This window comes from Schistocerca gregaria, chromosome 9, assembly GCF_023897955.1.
Source record: "Schistocerca gregaria isolate iqSchGreg1 chromosome 9, iqSchGreg1.2, whole genome shotgun sequence".
NCBI classification, from domain to species: domain Eukaryota; kingdom Metazoa; phylum Arthropoda; class Insecta; order Orthoptera; family Acrididae; genus Schistocerca; species Schistocerca gregaria.
This window is the reverse complement of record NC_064928.1, coordinates 52,566,789-52,591,081: the sequence shown is the minus strand read 5'-3', so window position 1 is coordinate 52,591,081 and position 24,293 is coordinate 52,566,789.

The window sequence follows — 24,293 nt, the reverse complement described above, 5'->3', positions numbered from 1 at the left end:
AGGAAATTGCGCATGATGAGTGTTGTATTCAATCCCGATGCAATTTCTGAGTTTCATCAACACTCTGATAGTCCACAGATTACAGAATGCCTCCAGATGTGCATCGGAAACTACTACTGGTCTTCCAGGGAACGATCAAAGCGTAGACTGTTTTCGACATTACTCCCATGGAGGAAAGTGGGCATGGTGACTGTTGTAATCAATCCCGATGCAATTTCTGTGTTTCATCAACACTCTGATAGTCCACACATTACAAAATGCCCCCAGATGTGAATCGGAAACTACTACTGGTCTTCCAGGGAACCATCAAAGCGTAGAATGTTTGAGACATTACTCCCATGGAGGAAAGTGCACATGGTGACTGTTGTATTCAATCCCGATGCAATTTCTGTGTTTCATCAATACTTTGAAGGTACACAGATTACAGAATGCCTCCTGATGTGCATCGGAAACTACTACTGGTCTTCAAGGGAACGATCAAAGCGTAGACAGTTTGAGACATTACTCCCATGGAGGAATGTGCGCATGGTGACTGTTGTATTCAATCCCGATGCAATTTTGGTTTTATCAACACACTGATAGTCCACAGATTACAGAATGCCTCCAGATGTGCATCGGAAACTACTACTGGTCTTCCAGGGAACGATCAAAGCGTAGACTGTTTGAGACATTACTCCCATGGCGGAAAGTGCCCATGATGACTGTTGTATTCAATCCCGATGCAATTTCTGTCTTTCATCAACACTCTGATAGTCCACAGATTACAGATTGCCATCAGATGTGCATCGGAAACTACTACTGGTCTTCCAGGGAACGATCAAATCGTAGACTGTTTGAGACACTACTCGCATGGAGGAAAGTGCGCATGGTGAGTGTTGTATTCAATCCCGATGCAATTTCTGTGTTTCATCAACACGCTGATAGTCCACAGATTACAGAATGCCTCCAGATGTGCATAGGAAACTACTACTGGTCTTCGAGGGAACGATCAAAGCGTAGACTGTTTTCGACATTACTCCCATGGAGGAAAGTGGGCATGGTGTCTGTTGAATTCAATCCCGATGCAATTTCTGTGTTTCATCAACACTCTGATAGTCCACACATTACAGAATGCCTCCAGATGTGAATCGGAAACTACTACTGGTCTTCCAGGGAACCATCAAAGCGTAGAATGTTTGAGACATTACTCCCATGGAGGAAAGTGCACATGGTGACTGTTGTATTCAATCCCGATGTAATTTCTGAGTTTCATAAACACTCAGATAGTCCAGAGATTGCAGAATGCTCCAGATGTGCATCGGAAACTACTACTGGTCATCCAGGGATCGATCAAAGCGAAGACTGTTGCTACATTACTTCCATAGAGGAAAGTGGGCATGGTGACTGTTTTATTCAACCCCGATGCAATATCTGTGTTTCATCAACACTCTGATAGTCCACAGATTAAAGAATGCCTCTAGATGTGCATCGGAAACTACTACTGGTCTTCCAGGGAACGATCAAAGCGCAAACTGTTTGAGACATTACACCCATGGAGGAAAGTGCGCATGGTGAGTGTTGTATTCATTCCCGATGCAATTTCTGTGTTTCATCAAGACTCTTATAGTCCACAGATTACAGAATGCCTCCAGATGTGCATCGGAAACTACAACTGGTCTTCCAGGGAACGATCAAAGCGTAGACAGTTTGCGACATTACTCCCATGGAGGAAAGTGCGCATGGTGACTGTTGTATTCCATCCCGATGCAATTTGTGTGTTTCATCAACACTTTGAAGGTCCACAGATTACAGAATGCCTCCAGATGTGCATCGGAAACTACTACTGGACTTCAGTGAACCATCAAAGCGTAGACTGTTTGAGAAATTACTCCCATGGAGGAAAGTGCACATGGTGACGCTTGTATTCAATCCGGATGCAATTTCTGTGTTTCATCAACATACAGATAGTCCACAGATTACAGAATGCCGCCAGATGTGCATCGGAAACTACTACTGGTCTTCCAGGGAACGATCAAATCGTAGACTGTTTGAGACATTACTCCCATGGAGGAAAGTGCGCATGGTGACTGTTGTTTTCAATCCCGATGCAGTTTCTCTGTTTCATAAACACTCTGATAGTCCACAGATTACATAATGCCTCCAGATGTGCATCGGAAACTACTACTGGTCTTCATGGAAACGATAAAAGCGTAGACTGTTTGAGACATTACTCTCATGGAGGAAAGTGCGCATGGTGACTGTTGTATTCAATCCCGATTAAATTTCTGTGTTTCATTAACACTCTGATATTCCACAGATTACAGAATGCGTCGATTTACATCGGAAACTACTACTGGTCTTCCGGGGAACGATCAAAGCGTAGACTGTTTGAGACATTACTCCCATGGAGGTAACTGCGCATGGTGACTGTTGTATTCAATCCCGATGCAATTTCGGTGTTTCATCAACACTCAGATAATCCACAGAATACAGAATGCCTCCAGATGTGCATCGGAAACTACTACTGGTCTTCCAGGGAACGATCAAAGCGTAGACAGTTTAAAACATTACTAACATGGAGGAAATTGCGCATGGTGACTGTTGTATTCAATCCCGATGCAATATCTGTGTTTCATCAAGACTCTGATAGTCCACAGATTACAGAATGTCTCCATATGTGCATCGGAAACTACTACTGGTCTTCCAGGGAACGATCAAAGCGTAGACAGTTTGCGACATTACTCCCATGGAGGAAAGTGGGCATGGTGACTATTGTATTCAATCCCGATGCAATTTCTGTGTTTCATCAACACCTGATAGTCCACAGATTACAGAATGCCTCCAGATGCGCAACGGAAACTGCTACTGCTCTTCCAGGGAACGATCAAAGCGTAAACTGTTTGAGACATTACATCCATGGAGGAAAGTGCGCATGGTGACTGTTGTATTCAATAACAATGCAATTGCTGTGTTTCATCAAGACTCAGATAGTCCACAGATTACAGAATGCCTCCAGATGTGCATCGGAAACTACTACTGGTCTTCCAGGGAACGATCAAAGCGTAGACTGTTTGCGACAATACTCCCATGGAGGAAAGTGGGCATGGTGACTGTTGTATTCAACCCCGATGCAATTTCTGTGTTTCATCAACACTCTGATAGTCCACAGATTACAGAATGCCTCCAGACGTGCATCGGAAACTGCTACTGGTCTTCCAGGTAACGATCAAACCGTAAACTGTTTGACACTTTACACCAATGGAGGAAAGTGCGCATGGTGACTGTTGTATTCAATCCCGATGCAATTTCTCTGTTTCATCAACACTCTGATAGTCGACAGATTGCAGAATGCCTCCAGATTTGCATCGGAAACTACTAGTGGTCTTCCAGGGAACGATCAAATCGTGGACGGTTTGAGACATTACTCCCATGGAGGAAAGTGCGCATGGTGAATTTTGTATTCAATCCCGATGCAATTTCTGTGTTTTATCAACACTTTTAAGGTCCACAGATTACACAATGCCTCCAGATTTGCATCGGAAACTGCTACTGTTCTTCCAGGGAACGATCAAACCGTAGACAATTTAAAACATTACTCCCATGGACGAAAGTGCGCATGGTGACTGTTGTATTCAGCCCGATGCAATATCTGTGTTTCATCAAGACTCTGATAGTCCACAGATTACAGAATGCAACCAGATGTGCATCGGAAACCACTACTGGTCTCCCAGGGAACGATCAAAGCGTAGACTGTTTGAGACATTACTCCCATGGCGGTAAGTGCGCATGGTAACTGTTGTATTCAATCCCGATGCAATTTCTGTGTTTCATCAACGCATTCAAGGTCCACAGATTGCACGATGACTCCAGATGTGCATCGGAAACTACTACTGGTCTTACAGGGAACGATCAAAGCGTAGACAGTTTGCGACATTACTCCCATGGAGGAAAGTGGGCATAGTGACTGTTGTATTCAATCCTGATGCAATTTCTGTGTTTCATCAACACTCTGATAGTCCACAGATTACAGAATGCTTCCAGATGTGCATCGGAAACTACTACTGGTCTTCCAGATAACGATCAAAGCGTAGACTGTTTGAGACAATACTCCCATGGAGGAAAGAGCGCATGGTGACTGTTGTATTCAATCCCGATGCAATTTCTGTGTTTCATCGAGACTCATATAGTCCACAGATTACAGAATGCCTCCAGATGTGCATCGGAAACTACAAATGGTCTTCCAGGGAACGATCAAAGCATAGACAGTTTGCGACATTACTCCCATGGAGGAAAGTGCGCATGGTGACTGTTGTATTCAATAACGATGCAATTGCTGTGTTTCATCAAGACTCAGATAGTCCACAGATTACAGAATGCCTCCAGATGTGCATCGGAAACTACTACTGGTCTTCCAGGGAACGATCAAAGCGTAGACAGTTTAAAACATTACTAACATGGAGGAAATTGCGCATGGTGACTGTTGTATTCAATCCCGATGCAATATCTGTGTTTCATCAAGACCCTGATAGCCCACAGATTACAGAATGTCTCCATATGTGCATCGGAAACTACTACTGGTCTTCCTGGGAACGATCAAAGCGTAGACTGTTTGAGACATTTCTCCCATGGAGGAAAGTGCGCGAGGTGACTGTTGTATTCCATCCCGATGCAGTTCTGTGTTTCATCAACAATTTGAAGGTCCACAGATTACAGAATGACTCCAGATGTATATCGGAAACTACTACTGGTCTTCCAGGGAACGATCAAAGCGTAGACAGTTTGCGACATTACTCCCATGGAGGAAAGTGGGCATGGTGACTATTGTATTCAATCCCGATGCAATTTCTGTGTTTCATCAACACCTGATAGTCCACAGATTACAGAATGGCTCCAGATGCGCAACGGAAACTGCTACTGCTCTTCCAGGGAACGATCAAAGCGTAAACTGTTTGAGACATTACATCCATGCAGGAAAGTGCGCATGGTGACTGTTGTATTCAATAACGATGCAATTCCTGTGTTTCATCAAGACTCAGATAGTCCACAGATCACAGAATGCCTCCAGATGTGCATCGGAAACTACTACTGGTCTTCCAGGGAACGATCAAAGCGTAGACAGTTTGCGACATTACTCCCATGGAGGAAAGTGGGCATGGTGACTGTTGTATTCAATCCCGATGCAATTTCTGTGTTTCATCAACACACTGATAGTCCACAGATTACAGAATGCTTCCAGATGTGCACCGGAAACTACTACTGGTCTTCCAGATAACGATCAAAGCGTAGACTGTTTGAGACAATACTCCCATGGAGGAAAGAGCGCATGGTGACTGTTGTATTCAATCCCGATGCAATTTCTGTGTTTCATCAAGACTCATATAGACCACAGATTACAGAATGCCTCCAGATGTGCATCGGAAACTACAAATGGTCTTCCAGGGAACGATCAAAGCATAGACAGTTTGCGACATTACTCCCATGGAGGAAAGTGCGCATGGTGACTGTTGTATTCCATCCCGATGCAATTTGTGTGTTTCATCAACACTTTGAAGGTCCACAGATTACAGAATGCCTCCAGATGTGCATCGGAAACTACTACTGGTCTTCAGTGAACCATCAAAGCCTAGAATGTTTGAGACATTACTCCCATGGAGGAAAGTGCACATGGTGACTCTTGTATTCAATCCGGATGCAATTTCTGTGTTTCATCAACATTCAGATAGTCCACAGATTACAGAATGCCGCCAGATGTGCATCGGAAACTACTACTGGTCTTCCAGGGAACGATCAAATCGTAGACTGTTTGCGACATTACTCCCATGGAGGAAAGTGGGCATGGTGACTGTTGTATTCAACCCCGATGCAATTTCTGTGTTTCATCAACATTCTGATAGTCCACAGATTACAGAATGCCTCCAGATGTGCATCGGAAACTGCTACTGGTCTTCCAGGTAACGATCAAACCGTAAACTGTTTGAGACTTTACACCAATGGAGGAAAGTGCGCATGGTGACTGTTGTATTCAATCCCAATGCAGTTTCTGTGTTTCATCAACACTCTGATAGTCCACAGATTACAGAATGCCTCCAGATGTGCATCGGAAACTACTACTGGTCTTCCTGGAAACGATAAAAGCGTAGACTGTTTGAGACATTAATCTCATGGATGAAAGTGCGCATGGTGACTGTTGTATTCAATCCCGATTCAATTTCTGTGTGTCATTAACACTCTGATAGTCCACAGATTACAGAATGCGTCCAGATTTGCATCGGAAACTACTACTGGTTTTCCAGGGAACGATCAAAGCCTAGACTGTTTGAGACATTACTCCCATGGAGGAATGTGCGCATGGTGACTGTTGTATTCAATCCCGATGCAATTTTGGTTTCAACTACACTCTGATAGTCCACAGATTACAGAATGCCTCCACATGTGCATCGGAAACTACTACATGTCTTCTAGGGAACGATCAAAGCGTAGACTATTTGAGATATTACTCCCATGGAGGAATGTGCGCATGGTGACTGTTGTATCAATCCCGATGCACTTTTGGTTTTATCAAGACCCTGATAGTCCACAGATTACAGAATGCCTCCAGATGTGCATCGGAAACTACTACTGGTCTTCCAGGGAACGATCAAAGCGTAGACTGTTTGAGACATTACTCCCATGGCGGAAAGTGCGAATGATGACTATTGTATTCAATCCCGATGCAATTTCTGTGTTTCATCAACACTCTGATAGTCCACAGATTACAGAATGCCTCCAGATGTGCATCGGAAACTACTACTGGTCTTCCAGGGAACGATCAAAGCGTAAACTCTTTGAGACATTACTCCCATGGATGAAAGTGCGCATGGTGACTGTTGTATTCAATCCCGATGCAATTTTGGTTTCATCAAAACTCTGATAGTCCACAGGGTACAGAATGCCTCCAGATGTGCATCGGAAACTACTACTTGTCTTCTAGGGAACGATCAAAGCGTAGATTGAGATATTACTCCCATGGAGGAAAGTGCGCATGGTGACTGTTGCATTCAATCCCGATGCAATTTTGGTTTTATCAAGACCCTGATAGACCACAGATTACAGAATGCCTCCAGATGTGCATCGGAAACTACTACTGGTCTTCCAGGGAACGATCAAAGCGTAGACTGTTTGAGACATTACTCCCATGGCGGAAAGAGCGAATGATGACTGTTGTATTCAATCCCGATGCAATTTCTGTGTTTCATCAACACTCTGATAGTCCACAGATTACAGAATGCCTCAAGATGTGCATTGGAAACTACTACTGGTGTTCTAGGGAACGATCAAAGCGTAGACTGTTTGAGACATTACTCACATGGAGGATAGTGCGCATGGTGACTGTTGTATCCAATCCCGATGCAATTTCTGTGTTTCATCAATACTTTGAAGGTACACAGATTACAGAATGCCTCCTGATGTGCATCGGAAACTACTACAGGTCTTCAAGGGAACGATCAAAGCGTAGACAGTTTGAGACATTACTCCCATGGAGGAAAGTGCGCATGGTGACTGTTGTATTCAATCCCGATGCAATTTTGGTTTTATCAACACTCTGATAGTCCACAGATTACAGAATGCCTCCAGATGTGCATCGGAAACTAATACTGGTCTTCCAGGGAACGATCAAAGCGTAGACTGTTTGAGACATTACTCCCATGGGGGAAAGTGCGCATGATGACTGTTGTATTCAATCCCGATGCAATTTCTGTGTTTTATCAACACTCTGATAGTCCACAGATTACAGAATGCCATCAGATGTGCATCGGAAACTACTACTGGTCTTCTAGGGAACGATAAAAGCGTAGACTGTTGGAGACACTACTCGCAAGGAGGAAAGTGCGCATGGTGACTGTTGTATTCAATCCCGATGCAATTTCTGTGTTTCATCAACACTCTGATAGTCCACAGATTAAAGAATGCCTCTAGATGTGCATCGGAAACTACTACTGGTCTTCCAGGGAACGATCAAAGCGCAAACTGTTTGAGAAATTACACCCATGGAGGAAAGTGCGCATGGTGACTGTTGTATTCAATCCCGATTCAATTTCTGTGTTTCATCAAGACTCTGATGGTCCACAGATTACAGAATGCCTCCAGATGTGCATCGGAAACTACTACTGGTCTTCCACTTAACGATCAAAGCGTAGACAGTTTGGGACATTACTCCCATGGAGGAAAGTGCGCATTGTGACAGTTGTATTCCATCCCGATGCAATTTCTGTCTTTCATCAACACATTGAAGGTCCACAGATTACAGAATGCCTCCAGATGTGCATCGGAAACTACTACTGGTCTTCCAAGGAACGATCAAAGCGTAGACAGTATGTGACAATACTCCCATTTAGGAAAGTGCGCATCGTGACTGTCGTATTCAATCCCGATGCAATTTCTGTGTTTCATCACCAGTCTGATAGTCCACAGATTACAGAATGCCTTCAGATGAGATTCGGAAACTACTACTGGTCTTCCAGGGAACAATCAAAGCGTAGACTGTTTGAGACATTACTCCCATGGAGGAAAGTGCGCATGGTGACTGTTGCATTCAATCCTGATGCAATTTCTGTGTTTCATTAACACTCTGATAGTCCAAAGATTACAGAATGTCTCCAGATGTGCATCGGAAACTACTACTGGTCTTCCTGGGAACGATCAAAGCGTAGACTGTTTGAGACATTTCTCCCATGGAGGAAAGAGCGCGAGGTGACTGTTGTATTCCATCCCGATGCAGTTCTGTGTTTCATCAACACTTTGAAGGTCCACAGATTACAGAATGACTCCAGATGTGCATCGGAAACTACTACTGGTCTTCCAGGGAACGATCAAAGCGTAGACAGTTTGCGACATTACTCCCATGGAGGAAAGTGGGCATGGTGACTATTGTATTCAATCCTGATGCAATTTCTGTGTTTCATCAACACCTGATAGTCCACAGATTACAGAATGCCTCCAGATGTGCATCGGAAACTGCTACTGCTCTTCCAGGGAACGATCAAAGCGTAAACTGTTTGAGACATTACATCCATGGAGGAAAGTGCGCATGGTGACTGTTGTATTCAATCCCGATGCAATTTCTCTGTTTCATCAACACTCTGATAGTCCACAGATTACAGAATGCCTCCAGATGTGCATCGGAAACTACTACTGGTCTTCCTGGAAACGATAAAAGCGTAGACTGTTTGAGACATTACTCTCATGGAGGAAAGTGCGCATGGTGACTGTTGTATTCAATCCCGATGCAATTTCTGTGTTTCATCAACACTCTGATAGTCGACAGATTGCAGAATGCCTCCAGATTTGCATCGGAAACTACTACTGGTCTTCCAGGGAACGATCAAATCGTAGACGGTTTGAGACATTACTCCCATGGAGGAAAGTGCGCATGGTGAATGTTGTATTCAATCCCGATGCAATTTCTGTGTTTTATCAACACTTTTAAGGTCCACAGATTACACAATGCCTCCAGATTTGCATCGGGAACTACTACTGTTCTTCCAGGGAACGATCAAACCGTAGACAGTTTAAAACATTACTCCCATGGACGAAAGTGCGCATGGTGACTGTTGTATTCAGCCCGATGCAATATCTGTGTTTCATCAAGACTCTGATAGTCCACAGATTACAGAATGCAACCAGATGTGCATCGGAAACCACTACTGGTCTCCCAGGGAACGATCAAAGCGTAGACTGTTTGAGACATTACTCCCATGGAGGAAAGTGCGCATGGTGACTGTTGTATTCAATCCCGATGCAATTTCTGTGTTTCATCAACACTCTGATAGTCCACAGATTACAGAATGCTACCAGATGTGCATCGGAAACTACTACTGGTCTTCCAGATAACGATCAAAGCGTAGACTGATTGAGACAATACTCCCATGGAGGAAAGAGCGCATGGTGACTGTTGTATTCAATCCCGATGCAATATCTGTGTTTCATCAAGACTCATATAGTCCACAGATTACAGAATGCCTCCAGATGTGCATCGGAAACTACAAATGGTCTTCCAGGGAACGATCAAAGCATAGACAGTTTGCGACATTACTCCCATGGAGGAAAGTGCGCATGGTGACTGTTGTATTCCATCCCGATGCAAATTCTGTGTTTCATCAACACTTTGAAGGTCCACAGATTACAGAATGCCTCCAGATGTGCATCGGAAACTACTACTGGTGTTCAGTGAACCATCAAAGCGTAGACTGTTTGAGACATTACTCCCATGGAGGAAAGTGCGCATGGTGAATGTTGTATTCAATCCCGATGCAATTTCTGTGTTTTATCAACACTTTTAAGGTCCACAGATTACACAATGCCTCCAGATTTGCATCGGAAACTACTACTGTTCTTCCAGGGAACGATCAAACCGTAGACAGTTTAAAACATTACTCCCATGGACGAAAATGCGCATGGTGACTGTTGTATTCAGCCCGATGCAATATCTGTGTTTCATCAAGACTCTGATAGTCCACAGATTACAGAATGCAACCAGATGTGCATCGGAAACCACTACTGGTCTCCCAGGGAACGATCAAAGCGTAGACTGTTTGAGACATTACTCCCATGGAGGTAAGTGCGCATGGTGACTGTTGTATGTAATCCCGATGCAATTTCTGTGTTTCATCATCACTTTCAAGGTCCACAGATTACACGATGACTCCAGATGTGCATCGGAAACTACTACTGGTCTTCCAGGGAACGATCAAAGCGTAGACAGTTTGCGACATTACTCCCATGGAGGAAAGTGGGCATGGTGACTGTTGTATTCAATCCCGATGCAATTTCTGTGTTTCATCAACACTCTGATAGTCCACAGATTACAGAATGCCTCCAGACGTGCATCGAAAACTGCTACTGGTCTTCCAGGTAACGATCAAACCGTAAACTGTTTGAGACTTTACACCAATGGAGGAAAGTGCGCATGGTGACTGTTGTATTCAATCCCGATGCAATTTCTCTGTTTCATCAACACTCTGATAGTCCACAGATTACAGAATGCCGCCAGATGTGCATCGGAAACTACTACTGGTCTTCCAGGGAACGACCAAATCGTAGACTGTTTGCGACAATTCTCCCATGGAGGAAAGTGGGCATGGTGACTGTTGTATTCAACCCCGATGCAATTTCTGTGTTTCATCAACACTCTGATAGTCCACAGATTACAGAATGCCTCCAGACGTGCATCGAAAACTGCTACTGGTCTTCCAGGTAACGATCAAACCGTAAACTGTTTGAGACTTTACACCAATGGAGGAAAGTGCGCATGGTGACTGTTGTAATCAATCCCGATGCAATTTCTCTGTTTCATCAACACTCTGATAGTCCACAGATTACAGAATGCCTCCAGATGTGCATCGGAAACTACTACTGGTCTTCCTGGAAGCGATAAAAGCGTAGACTGTTTGAGACATTACTCTCATGGAGGAAAGTGCGCATGGTGAATGTTGTATTCAATCCCGATGCAATTTCTGTGTTTTATCAACACTTTTAAGGTCCACAGATTACACAATGCCTCCAGATTTGCATCGGAAACTACTACTGTTCTTCCAGGGAACGATCAAACCGTAGACAGTTTAAAACATTACTCCCATGGACGAAAATGCGCATGGTGACTGTTGTATTCAGCCCGATGCAATATCTGTGTTTCATCAAGACTCTGATAGTCCACAGATTACAGAATGCAACCAGATGTGCATCGGAAACCACTACTGGTCTCCCAGGGAACGATCAAAGCGTAGACTGTTTGAGACATTACTCCCATGGAGGTAAGTGCGCATGGTGACTGTTGTATGTAATCCCGATGCAATTATTGTGTTTCATCATCACTTTCAAGGTCCACAGATTACACGATGACTCCAGATGTGCATCGGAAACTACTACTGGTCTTCCAGGGAACGATCAAAGCGTAGACAGTTTGCGACATTACTCCCATGGAGGAAAGTGGGCATGGTGACTGTTGTATTCAATCCCGATGCAATTTCTGTGTTTCATCAACACTCTGATAGCCCACAGATTACAGAATGCTTCCAGATGTGCATCGGAAACTACTACTGGTCTTCCAGATAACGATCAAAGCGTAGACTGTTTGAGACAATACTCCCATGGAGGAAAGAGCGCATGGTGACTGTTGTATTCAATCCCGATGCAATATCTGTGTTTCATCAAGACTCATATAGTCCACAGATTACAGAATGCCTCCAGATGTGCATCGGAAACTACAAATGGTCTTCCAGGGAACGATCAAAGCATAGACAGTTTGCGACATTACTCCCATGGAGGAAAGTGCGCATGGTGACTGTTGTATTCCATCCCGATGCAATTTGTGTGTTTCATCAACACTTTGAAGGTCCACAGATTACAGAATGCCTCCAGATGTGCATCGGAAACTACTACTGGTCTTCAGTGAACCATCAAAGCGTAGACTGTTTGAGACATTACTCCCATGGAGGAAAGTGCACATTGTGACTCTTGTATTCAATCCGGATGCAATTTCTGTGTTTCATCAACATTCAGATAGTTCACAGATTACAGAATGCCGCCAGATGTGCATCGGAAACTACTACTGGTCTTCCAGGGAACGATCAACTCGTAGACTGTTTGCGACAATACTCCCATGGAGGAAAGTGGGCATGTTGACTGTTGTATTCAACCCCGATGCAATTTCTGTGTTTCATCAACACTCTGATAGTCCACAGATTACAGAATGCCTCCAGACGTGCATCGGAAACTGCTACTGGTCTTCCAGGTAACGATCAAACCGTAAACTGTTTGAGACTTTACACCAATGGAGGAAAGTTCGCATGGTGCCTGTTGTATTCAATCCCGATGCAATTTCTCTGTTTCATCAACACTCTGATAGTCCACAGATTACAGAATGCCTCCAGAGGTGCATCGGAAACTACTACTGGTCTTCCTGGAAACGATAAAAGCGTAGACTGTTTGAGACATTACTCTCATGGAGGAAAGTGCGCATGGTGACTGTTGTATTCAATTCCGATGCAATTTCTGTGTTTCATCAACACTCTGATAGTCGACAGATTGCAGAATGCGTCCAGATTTGCATCGGAAACTACTACTGGTCTTCCAGGGAACGATCAAATCGTAGACGGTTTGAGACATTACTCCCATGGAGGAAAGTGCGCATGGTGAATGTTGTATTCAATCCCGATGCAATTTCTGTGTTTTATCAACACTTTTAAGGTCCACAGATTACACAATGCCTCCAGATTTGCATCGGAAACTACTACTGTTCTTCCAGGGAACGATCAAACCGTAGACAGTTTAAAACATTACTCCCATGGACGAAAGTGCGCATGGTGACTGTTGTATTCAGCCCGATGCAATATCTGTGTTTCATCAAGACTCTGATAGTCCACAGATTACAGAATGCAACCAGATGTGCATCGGAAACCACTACTGGTCTCCCAGGGAACGATCAAAGCGTAGACTGTTTGTGACATTACTCCCATGGAGGTAAGTGCGCATGGTGACTGTTGTATTTAATCCCGATGCAATTTATGTGTTTCATCAACACTTTCTAGGTCCACAGATTACACGATGACTCCAGATGTGCATCGGAAACTACTACTGGTCTTCCAGGGAACGATCAAAGCGTAGACAGTTTGCGACATTTCTCCCATGGAGGAAAGTGGGCATGGTGACTGTTGTATTCAATCCCGATGCAATTTCTGTGTTTCATCAACACTCTGATAGTCCACAGATTACAGAATGCTTCCAGATGTGCATCGGAAACTACTACTGGTCTTCCAGATAACGATCAAAGCGTAGACTGTTTGAGACAATACTCCCATGGAGGAAAGAGCGCATGGTGACTGTTGTATTCAATCCCGATGCAATTTCTGTGTTTCATCAAGACTCATATAGTCCACAGATTACAGAATGCCTCCAGATGTGCATCGGAAACTACAAATGGTCTTCCAGGGAACGATCAAAGCATAGACAGTTTGCGACATTACTCCCATGGAGGAAAGTGCGCATGGTGACTGTTGTATTCCATCCCGATGCAATTTATGTGTTTCATCAACACTTTCTAGGTCCACAGATTACACGATGACTCCAGATGTGCATCGGAAACTACTACTGGTCTTCCAGGGAACGATCAAAGCGTAGACAGTTTGCGACATTACTCCCATGGAGGAAAGTGGGCATGGTGACTGTTGTATTCAATCCGGATGCAATTTCTGTGTTTCATCAACATTCAGATAGTCCACAGATTACAGAATGCCGCCAGATGTGCATTGGAAACTACTACTGGTCTTCCAGGGAACGATCAAAGCGTAGACAGTTTGCGACATTACTCCCATGGAGGAAAGTGGGCATGGTGACTGTTGTATTCAATCCCGATGCAATTTCTGTGTTTCATCAACACTCTGATAGCCCACAGATTACAGAATGCTTCCAGATGTGCATCGGAAACTACTACTGGTCTTCCAGATAACGATCAAAGCGTAGACTGTTTGAGACAATACTCCCATGGAGGAAAGAGCGCATGGTGACTGTTGTATTCAATCCCGATGCAATATCTGTGTTTCATCAAGACTCATATAGTCCACAGATTACAGAATGCCTCCAGATGTGCATCGGAAACTACAAATGGTCTTCCAGGGAACGATCAAAGCATAGACAGTTTGCGACATTACTCCCATGGAGGAAAGTGCGCATGGTGACTGTTGTATTCCATCCCGATGCAATTTGTGTGTTTCATCAACACTTTGAAGGTCCACAGATTACAGAATGCCTCCAGATGTGCATCGGAAACTACTACTGGTCTTCAGTGAACCATCAAAGCGTAGACTGTTTGAGACATTACTCCCATGGAGGAAAGTGCACATGGTGACTCTTGTATTCAATCCGGATGCAATTTCTGTGTTTCATCAACATTCAGATAGTTCACAGATTACAGAATGCCGCCAGATGTGCATCGGAAACTACTACTGGTCTTCCAGGGAACGATCAACTCGTAGACTGTTTGAGACAATACTCCCATGGAGGAAAGTGGGCATGTTGACTGTTGTATTCAACCCCGATGCAATTTCTGTGTTTCATCAACACTCTGATAGTCCACAGATTACAGAATGCCTCCAGACGTGCATCGGAAACTGCTACTGGTCTTCCAGGTAACGATCAAACCGTAAACTGTTTGAGACTTTACACCAATGGAGGAAAGTTCGCATGGTGACTGTTGTATTCAATCCCGATGCAATTTCTCTGTTTCATCAACACTCTGATAGTCCACAGATTACAGAATGCCTTCAGATGTGCATCGGAAACTACTACTGGTCTTCCTGGAAACGATAAAAGCGTAGACTGTTTGAGACATTACTCTCATGGAGGAAAGTGCGCATGGTGACTGTTGTATTCAATCCCGATGCAATTTCTGTGTTTCATCAACACTCTGATAGTCGACAGATTGCAGAATGCGTCCAGATTTGCATCGGAAACTACTACTGGTCTTCCAGGGAACGATCAAATCGTAGACGGTTTGAGACATTACTCCCATGGAGGAAAGTGCGCATGGTGAATGTTGTATTCAATCCCGATGCAATTTCTGTGTTTTATCAACACTTTTAAGGTCCACAGATTACACAATGCCTCCAGATTTGCATCGGAAACTACTACTGTTCTTCCAGGGAACGATCAAACCGTAGACAGTTTAAAACATTACTCCCATGGACGAAAGTGCGCATGGTGACTGTTGTATTCAGCCCGATGCAATATCTGTGTTTCATCAAGACTCTGATAGTCCACAGATTACAGAATGCAACCAGATGTGCATCGGAAACCACTACTGATCTCCCAGGGAACGATCAAAGCGTAGACTGTTTGAGACATTACTCCCATGGAGGTAAGTGCGCATGGTGACTGTTGTATTCAATCCCGATGCAATTTATGTGTTTCATCAACACTTTCTAGGTCCACAGATTACACGATGACTCCAGATGTGCATCGGAAACTACTACTGGTCTTCCAGGGAACGATCAAAGCGTAGACAGTTTGCGACATTTCTCCCATGTAGGAAAGTGGGCATGGTGACTGTTGTATTCAATCCCGATGCAATTTCTGTGTTTCATCAACACTCTGATAGTCCACAGATTACAGAATGCCTCCAGATGTGCATCGCAAACTACTACTGGTTTTCCAGGGAACGATCAAAGCGTAGACTGTTTGAGACATTACTCCCATGGAGGAATGTGCGCATGGTGACTGTTGTATTCAATCCCGATGCAATTTTGGTTTCAACTACACTCTGATAGTCCACAGATTACAGAATGCCTCCACATGTGCATCGGAAACTACTACTTGTCTTCTAGGGAACGATCAAAGTGTAGACTATTTGAAATATTTCTCCCATGGAGGAAAGTGCGCATGGTGACTGTTGTATTCAATCCCGATGCAATTTTGGTTTTATCAAGACCCTGATAGTCCACAGATTACAGAATGCCTCCAGATGTGCATCGGAAACTACTACTGGTCTTCCAGGGAACGATCAAAGCGTAGACTGTTTGAGACATTACTCCCATGGAGGAAAGTGGGCATGGTGACTGTTGTATTCAATCCCGATGCAATTTCTGTGTTTCATCAACACTCTGATAGTCCACAGATTACAGAATGCCTCCAGATGTGCATCGGAAACTACTACTGGTCTTCCAGGGAACGATCAAAGCGTAAACTCTTTGAGACATTACTCCCATGGATGAAAGTGCGCATGGTGACTGTTGTATTCAATCTCGATGCAATTTTGGTTTCATCAAAACTCTGATAGTCCACAGATTACAGAATGCCTCCAGATGTGCATCGGAAACTACTACTTGTCTTCTAGGGAACGATCAAAGCGTAGACTATTTGAGATATTACTCCCATGGAGGAAAGTGCGCATGGTGACTGTTGCATTCAAACCCGATGCAATTTTGGTTTTATCAAGACCCTGATAGACCACAGATTACAGAATGCCTCCAGATGTGCATCGAAAACTACTACTGGTCTTCCAGGGAACGATCAAAGCGTAGACTGTTTGAGACATTACTCCCATGGGGGAAAGTGCGCATGATGACTGTTGTATTCAATCCCGATGCAATTTCTGTGTTTCATCAACACTCTGATAGTCCACAGATTACAGAATGCCATCAGATGTGCATCGGAAACTACTACTGGTCTTCTAGGGAATGATCAAAGCGTAGACTTTTTGAGACACTACACGCATGGAGGAAAGTGCGCATGGTGAGTGTTGTATTCAATCCGGATGCAATTTCTGTGTTTCATCAACACTCTGATAGTCCAAAGATTACAGAATGCCTCCAGATGTGCATCGGAAACTACTACTGGTCTTCAAGGGAACGATCAAAGCGTAGACTGTTTTCGACATTACTCCCATGGAGGAAAGTGGGCATGGTGACTGTTGTATTCAATCCCGATGCAATTTCTGTGTTTCATCAACACTCTGATAGCCCACAGATTACAGAATGCTTCCAGATGTGCATCGGAAACTACTACTGGTCTTCCAGATAACGATCAAAGCGTAGACTGTTTGAGACAATACTCCCATGGAGGAAAGAGCGCATGGTGACTGTTGTATTCAATCCCGATGCAATATCTGTGTTTCATCAAGACTCATATAGTCCACAGATTACAGAATGCCTCCAGATGTGCATCGGAAACTACAAATGGTCTTCCAGGGAACGATCAAAGCATAGACAGTTTGCGACATTACTCCCATGGAGGAAAGTGCGCATGGTGACTGTTGTATTCCATCCCGATGCAATTTGTGTGTTTCATCAACACTTTGAAGGTCCACAGATTACAGAATGCCTCCAGATGTGCATCGGAAACTACTACTGGTCTTCAGTGAACCATCAAAGCGTAGACTGTTTGAGACATTACTCCCATGGAGGAAAGTGCACATGGTGACTCTTGTATTCAATCCGGATGCAATTTCTGTGTTTCATCAACATTCAGATAGTTCACAGATTACAGAATGCCGCCAGATGTGCATCGGAAACTACTACTGGTCTTCCAGGGAACGATCAACTCGTAGACTGTTTGAGACAATACTCCCATGGAGGAAAGTGGGCATGTTGACTGTTGTATTCAACCCCGATGCAATTTCTGTGTTTCATCAACACTCTGATAGTCCACAGATTACAGAATGCCTCCAGACGTGCATCGGAAACTGCTACTGGTCTTCCAGGTAACGATCAAACCGTAAACTGTTTGAGACTTTACACCAATGGAGGAAAGTTCGCATGGTGACTGTTGTATTCAATCCCGATGCAATTTCTCTGTTTCATCAACACTCTGATAGTCCACAGATTACAGAATGCCTTCAGATGTGCATCGGAAACTACTACTGGTCTTCCTGGAAACGATAAAAGCGTAGACTGTTTGAGACATTACTCTCATGGAGGAAAGTGCGCATGGTGACTGTTGTATTCAATCCCGATGCAATTTCTGTGTTTCATCAACACTCTGATAGTCGACAGATTGCAGAATGCGTCCAGATTTGCATCGGAAACTACTACTGGTCTTCCAGGGAACGATCAAATCGTAGACGGTTTGAGACATTACTCCCATGGAGGAAAGTGCGCATGGTGAATGTTGTATTCAATCCCGATGCAATTTCTGTGTTTTATCAACACTTTTAAGGTCCACAGATTACACAATGCCTCCAGATTTGCATCGGAAACTACTACTGTTCTTCCAGGGAACGATCAAACCGTAGACAGTTTAAAACATTACTCCCATGGACGAAAGTGCGCATGGTGACTGTTGTATTCAGCCCGATGCAATATCTGTGTTTCATCAAGACTCTGATAGTCCACAGATTACAGAATGCAACCAGATGTGCATCGGAAACCACTACTGATCTCCCAGGGAACGATCAAAGCGTAGACTGTTTGAGACATTACTCCCATGGAGGTAAGTGCGCATGGTGACTGTTGTATTCAATCCCGATGCAATTTATGTGTTTCATCAACACTTTCTAGGTCCACAGATTACACGATGACTCCAGATGTGCATCGGAAACTACTACTGGTCTTCCAGGGAACGATCAAAGCGTAGACAGTTTGCGACATTTCTCCCATGTAGGAAAGTGGGCATGGTGACTGTTGTATTCAATCCCGATGCAATTTCTGTGTTTCATCAACACTCTGATAGTCCACAGATTACAGAATGCCTCCAGATGTGCATCGCAAACTACTACTGGTTTTCCAGGGAACGATCAAAGCGTAGACTGTTTGAGACATTACTCCCATGGAGGAATGTGCGCATGGTGACTGTTGTATTCAATCCCGATGCAATTTTGGTTTCAACTACACTCTGATAGTCCACAGATTACAGAATGCCTCCACATGTGCATCGGAAACTACTACTTGTCTTCTAGGGAACGATCAAAGTGTAGACTATTTGAAATATTTCTCCCATGGAGGAAAGTGCGCATGGTGACTGTTGTATTCAATCCCGATGCAATTTTGGTTTTATCAAGACCCTGATAGTCCACAGATTACAGAATGCCTCCAGATGTGCATCGGAAACTACTACTGGTCTTCCAGGGAACGATCAAAGCGTAGACTGTTTGAGACATTACTCCCATGGAGGAAAGTGGGCATGGTGACTGTTGTATTCAATCCCGATGCAATTTCTGTGTTTCATCAACACTCTGATAGTCCACAGATTACAGAATGCCTCCAGATGTGCATCGGAAACTACTACTGGTCTTCCAGGGAACGATCAAAGCGTAAACTCTTTGAGACATTACTCCCATGGATGAAAGTGCGCATGGTGACTGTTGTATTCAATCTCGATGCAATTTTGGTTTCATCAAAACTCTGATAGTCCACAGATTACAGAATGCCTCCAGATGTGCATCGGAAACTACTACTTGTCTTCTAGGGAACGATCAAAGCGTAGACTATTTGAGATATTACTCCCATGGAGGAAAGTGCGCATGGTGACTGTTGCATTCAAACCCGATGCAATTTTGGTTTTATCAAGACCCTGATAGACCACAGATTACAGAATGCCTCCAGATGTGCATCGAAAACTACTACTGGTCTTCCAGGGAACGATCAAAGCGTAGACTGTTTGAGACATTACTCCCATGGGGGAAAGTGCGCATGATGACTGTTGTATTCAATCCCGATGCAATTTCTGTGTTTCATCAACACTCTGATAGTCCACAGATTACAGAATGCCATCAGATGTGCATCGGAAACTACTACTGGTCTTCTAGGGAATGATCAAAGCGTAGACTTTTTGAGACACTACACGCATGGAGGAAAGTGCGCATGGTGAGTGTTGTATTCAATCCGGATGCAATTTCTGTGTTTCATCAACACTCTGATAGTCCAAAGATTACAGAATGCCTCCAGATGTGCATCGGAAACTACTACTGGTCTTCAAGGGAACGATCAAAGCGTAGACTGTTTTCGACATTACTCCCATGGAGGAAAGTGGGCATGGTGACTGTTGTATTCAATCCCGATGCAATTTCTGTGTTTCATCAACACTCTGATAGTCCACACATTACAGAATGCCTCCAGATGTGATTCGGAAACTACTACTGGTCTTCCAGGGAAACATCAAAGCGTAGAATGTTTGAGACATTACTCCCATGGAGGAAAGTGCACATGGTGACTGTTGTATTCAACCCCGATGCAATATCTGTGTTTCATCAACACTCTGATAGTCCACAGATTAAAGAATGCCTCTAGATGTGCATCGGAAACTACTACTGGTCTTCCAGGGAACGATCAAAGCGCAAACTGTTTGAGACATTACACCCATGGAGGAAAGTGCGCATGGTGACTGTTGTATTCAATCCCGATTCAATTTCTGTGTTTCATCAACACTCTGATAGTCTACAGATTACAGAATGCCTCCAGATGTGCATCGGAAACTACTACTGGTCTTCCTGGGAACGATCAAAGCGTAGACTGTTTGAGACATTACTCCCACGGAGAAAAGTGCGCATGGTGACTGTTGTATTCAATCACGATGCAATTTCTGTGTTTCATCAAGACTCTGATGGTCCACAGATTACAGAATGCCTCCAGATGTGCATCGAAATCTACTACTGGTCTTCCACTTCACGATCAAAGCGTAGACTGTTTGAGACATTACTCCCATGGAGGAAAGTGCGCATGGTGACTGTTGCATTCAATCCTGATGCAATTTCTGTGTTTCATTAACACTCTGATATGAAACTTCCTGGCAGATTAAAACTGTGTGCCCGACCGAGACTCGAACTCGGGACCTTTGCCTTTCGCGGGCAAGTGCTCTACCAACTGAGCTACCGAAGCACGACTCACGTCCGGTACTCACAGCTTTACTTCTGCCAGTATCCGTCTCCTACCTTCCAAACTTTACAGAAGCTCTTCTGCGAACCTTGCAGAACTAGCACTCCTGAAAGAAAGGATATTGCGGAGACATGGCTTAGACACAGCCTGGGGGATGTTTCCCGAATGAGATTTTCACTCTGCAGCGGAGTGTGCGCTGATATGAAACTTCCTGGCAGATTAAAACTGTGTGCCCGACCGAGACTCGAACTCGGGACCTTTGCCTTTCGCGGACAAGTGCTCTACCAACTGAGCTACCGTAGCACGACTCACGTCCGGTACTCAGAGCTTTACTTCTGCCAGTATCCGTCTCCTACCTTCCAAACTTTACAGAAGCTCTTCTGCGAACCTTGCAGAACTAGCACTCCTGAAAGAAAGGATATTGCGGAGACATGGCTTAGTCAAAGCCTGGGGGATGTTTCCAGAATGAGATTTTCACTCTGCAGCGGAGTGTGCGCTGATATGAAACTTCCTGGCAGATTAAAACTGTGTGCCCGACCGAGACTCGAACTCGGGACCTTTGCCTTTCGCGGGCAAGTGCTCTACCAACTGAGCTACCGAAGCACGACTCACGTCCGGTACTCACAGCTTTACTTCTGCCAGTATCCGTCTCCTACCTTCCAAACTTTACAGAAGCTCTTCTGCGAACCTTGCAGAACTAGCACTCCTGAAAGAAAGAATATTGCGGAGACATGGCTTAGCCACAGCCTGGGGGATGTTTCCAGAATGAGATTTTCACTCTGCAGCGGAGTGTGCGCTGATATGAAACTTCCTGGCAGATTAAAACTGTGTGCCCGACCGAGACTCGAACTCGGGACCTTTGCCTTTCGCGGGCAAGTGCTCTACCAACTGAGCTACCGAAGCACGACTCACGTCCGGTACTCACAGCTTTACTTCTGCCAGTATCCGTCTCCTACCTTCCAAACTTTACAGAAGCTCTTCTGCGAACCTTGCAGAACTAGCACTCCTGAAAGAAAGGATATTGCGGAGACATGGCTTAGCCACAGCCTGGGGGATGTTTCCAGAATGAGATTTTCACTCTGCAGCGGAGTGTGCGCTGATATGAAACTTCCTGGCAGTTTAAAACTGTGTGCCCGACCGAGACTCGAACTCGGGACCTTTGCCTTTCGCGGGCAAGTGCTCTACCAACTGAGCTACCGAAGCACGACTCACGTCCGGTACTCACAGCTTTACTTCTGCCAGTATTCGTCTCCTACCTTCCAAACTTTACAGAAGCTCTTCTGCGAACCTTGCAGAACTAGCACTCCTGAAAGAAAGGATATTGCGGAGACATGGCTTAGCCACAGCCTGGGGGATGTTTCCAGAATGAGATTTTCACTCTGCAGCGGAGTGTGCGCTGATACGAAACTTCCTGGCAGATTAAAACTGTGTGCCCGACCGAGACTCGAACTCGGGACCTTTGCCTTTCGCGGGCATGTGCTCTACCAACTGAGCTACCGAAGCACACTCCGCTGCAGAGTGAAAATCTCATTCTGGAAACATCCCCCAGGCTGTGGCTAAGCCATGTCTCCGCAATATCCTTTCTTTCAGGAGTGCTAGTTCTGCAAGGTTCGCAGAAGAGCTGCTGTAAAGTTTGGAAGGTAGGAGACGGATACTGGCAGAAGTAAAGCTGTGAGTACCGGACGTGAGTCGTGCTTCGGTAGCTCAGTTGGTAGAGCACTTGCCCGCGAAAAGCAAAGGTCCCGAGATCGAGTCTCGGTCGGGCACACAGTTTTAATCTGCCAGGAAGTTTCATATCAGCGCACACTCCGCTGCAGAGTGAAAATCTCATTCTGGAAACATCCCCCAGGCTGTGGCTAAGCCATGTCTCCGCAATATCCTTTCTTTCAGGAGTGCTAGTTCTGCAAGGTTCGCAGAAGAGCTGCTGTAAAGTTTGGAAGGTAGGAGACGGATACTGGCAGAAGTAAAGCTGTGAGTACCGGACGTGAGTCGTGCTTCGGTAGCTCAGTTGGTAGAGCACTTGCCCGCGAAAGGCAAAGGTCCCGAGATCGAGTCTCGGTCGGGCACACAGTTTTAATCTGCCAGGAAGTTTCATATCACCGCACACTCCGCTGCAGAGTGAAAATCTCATTCTGGAAACATCCCCCAGGCTGTGGCTAAGCCATGTCTCCGCAATATCCTTTCTTTCAGGAGTGCTAGTTCTGCAAGGTTCGCAGAAGAGCTTCTGTAAAGTTTGAAAGGTAGGAGACGGATACTGGCAGAAGTAAAGCTGTGAGTACCGGACGTGAGTCGTGCTTCGGTAGCTCAGTTGGTAGAGCACTTGCCCGCGAAAGGCAAAGGTCCCGAGTTCGAGTCTCGGTCGGGCACACAGTTTTAATCTGCCAGGAAGTTTTATATCAGCGCACACTCCGCTGCAGAGTGAAAATCTCATTCTGGAAACATCCCCCAGGCTGTGGCTAAGCCATGTCTCCGCAATATCCTTTCTTTCAGGAGTGCTAGTTCTGCAAGGTTCGCAGAAGAGCTTCTGTAAAGTTTGGAAGGTAGGAGACGGATACTGGCAGAAGTAAAGCTGTGAGTACCGGACGTGAGTCGTGCTTCGGTAGCTCAGTTGGTAGAGCACTTGCCCGCGAAAGGCAAAGGTCCCGAGTTCGAGTCTCTGTCGGGCACACAGTTTTAATCTGCCAGGAAGTTTCATATCAGCGCACACTCCGCTGCAGAGTGAAAATCTCATTCTGGGAACACTCTGATAGTCCACAGATTACAGAATGTCTCCAGACGTGCATCGGAAACTACTACTGGTCTTCCAGGGAACGATCAAAGCGTAGACAGTTTGCGACATTACTCCCATGGAGGAAAGTGGGCATGGTGACTATTGTATTCAATCCCGATGCAATTTCTGTGTTTCATCAACACCTGATAGTCCACAGATTACATAATGCCTCCAGATGTGCATCGGAAACTGCTACTGCTCTTCCA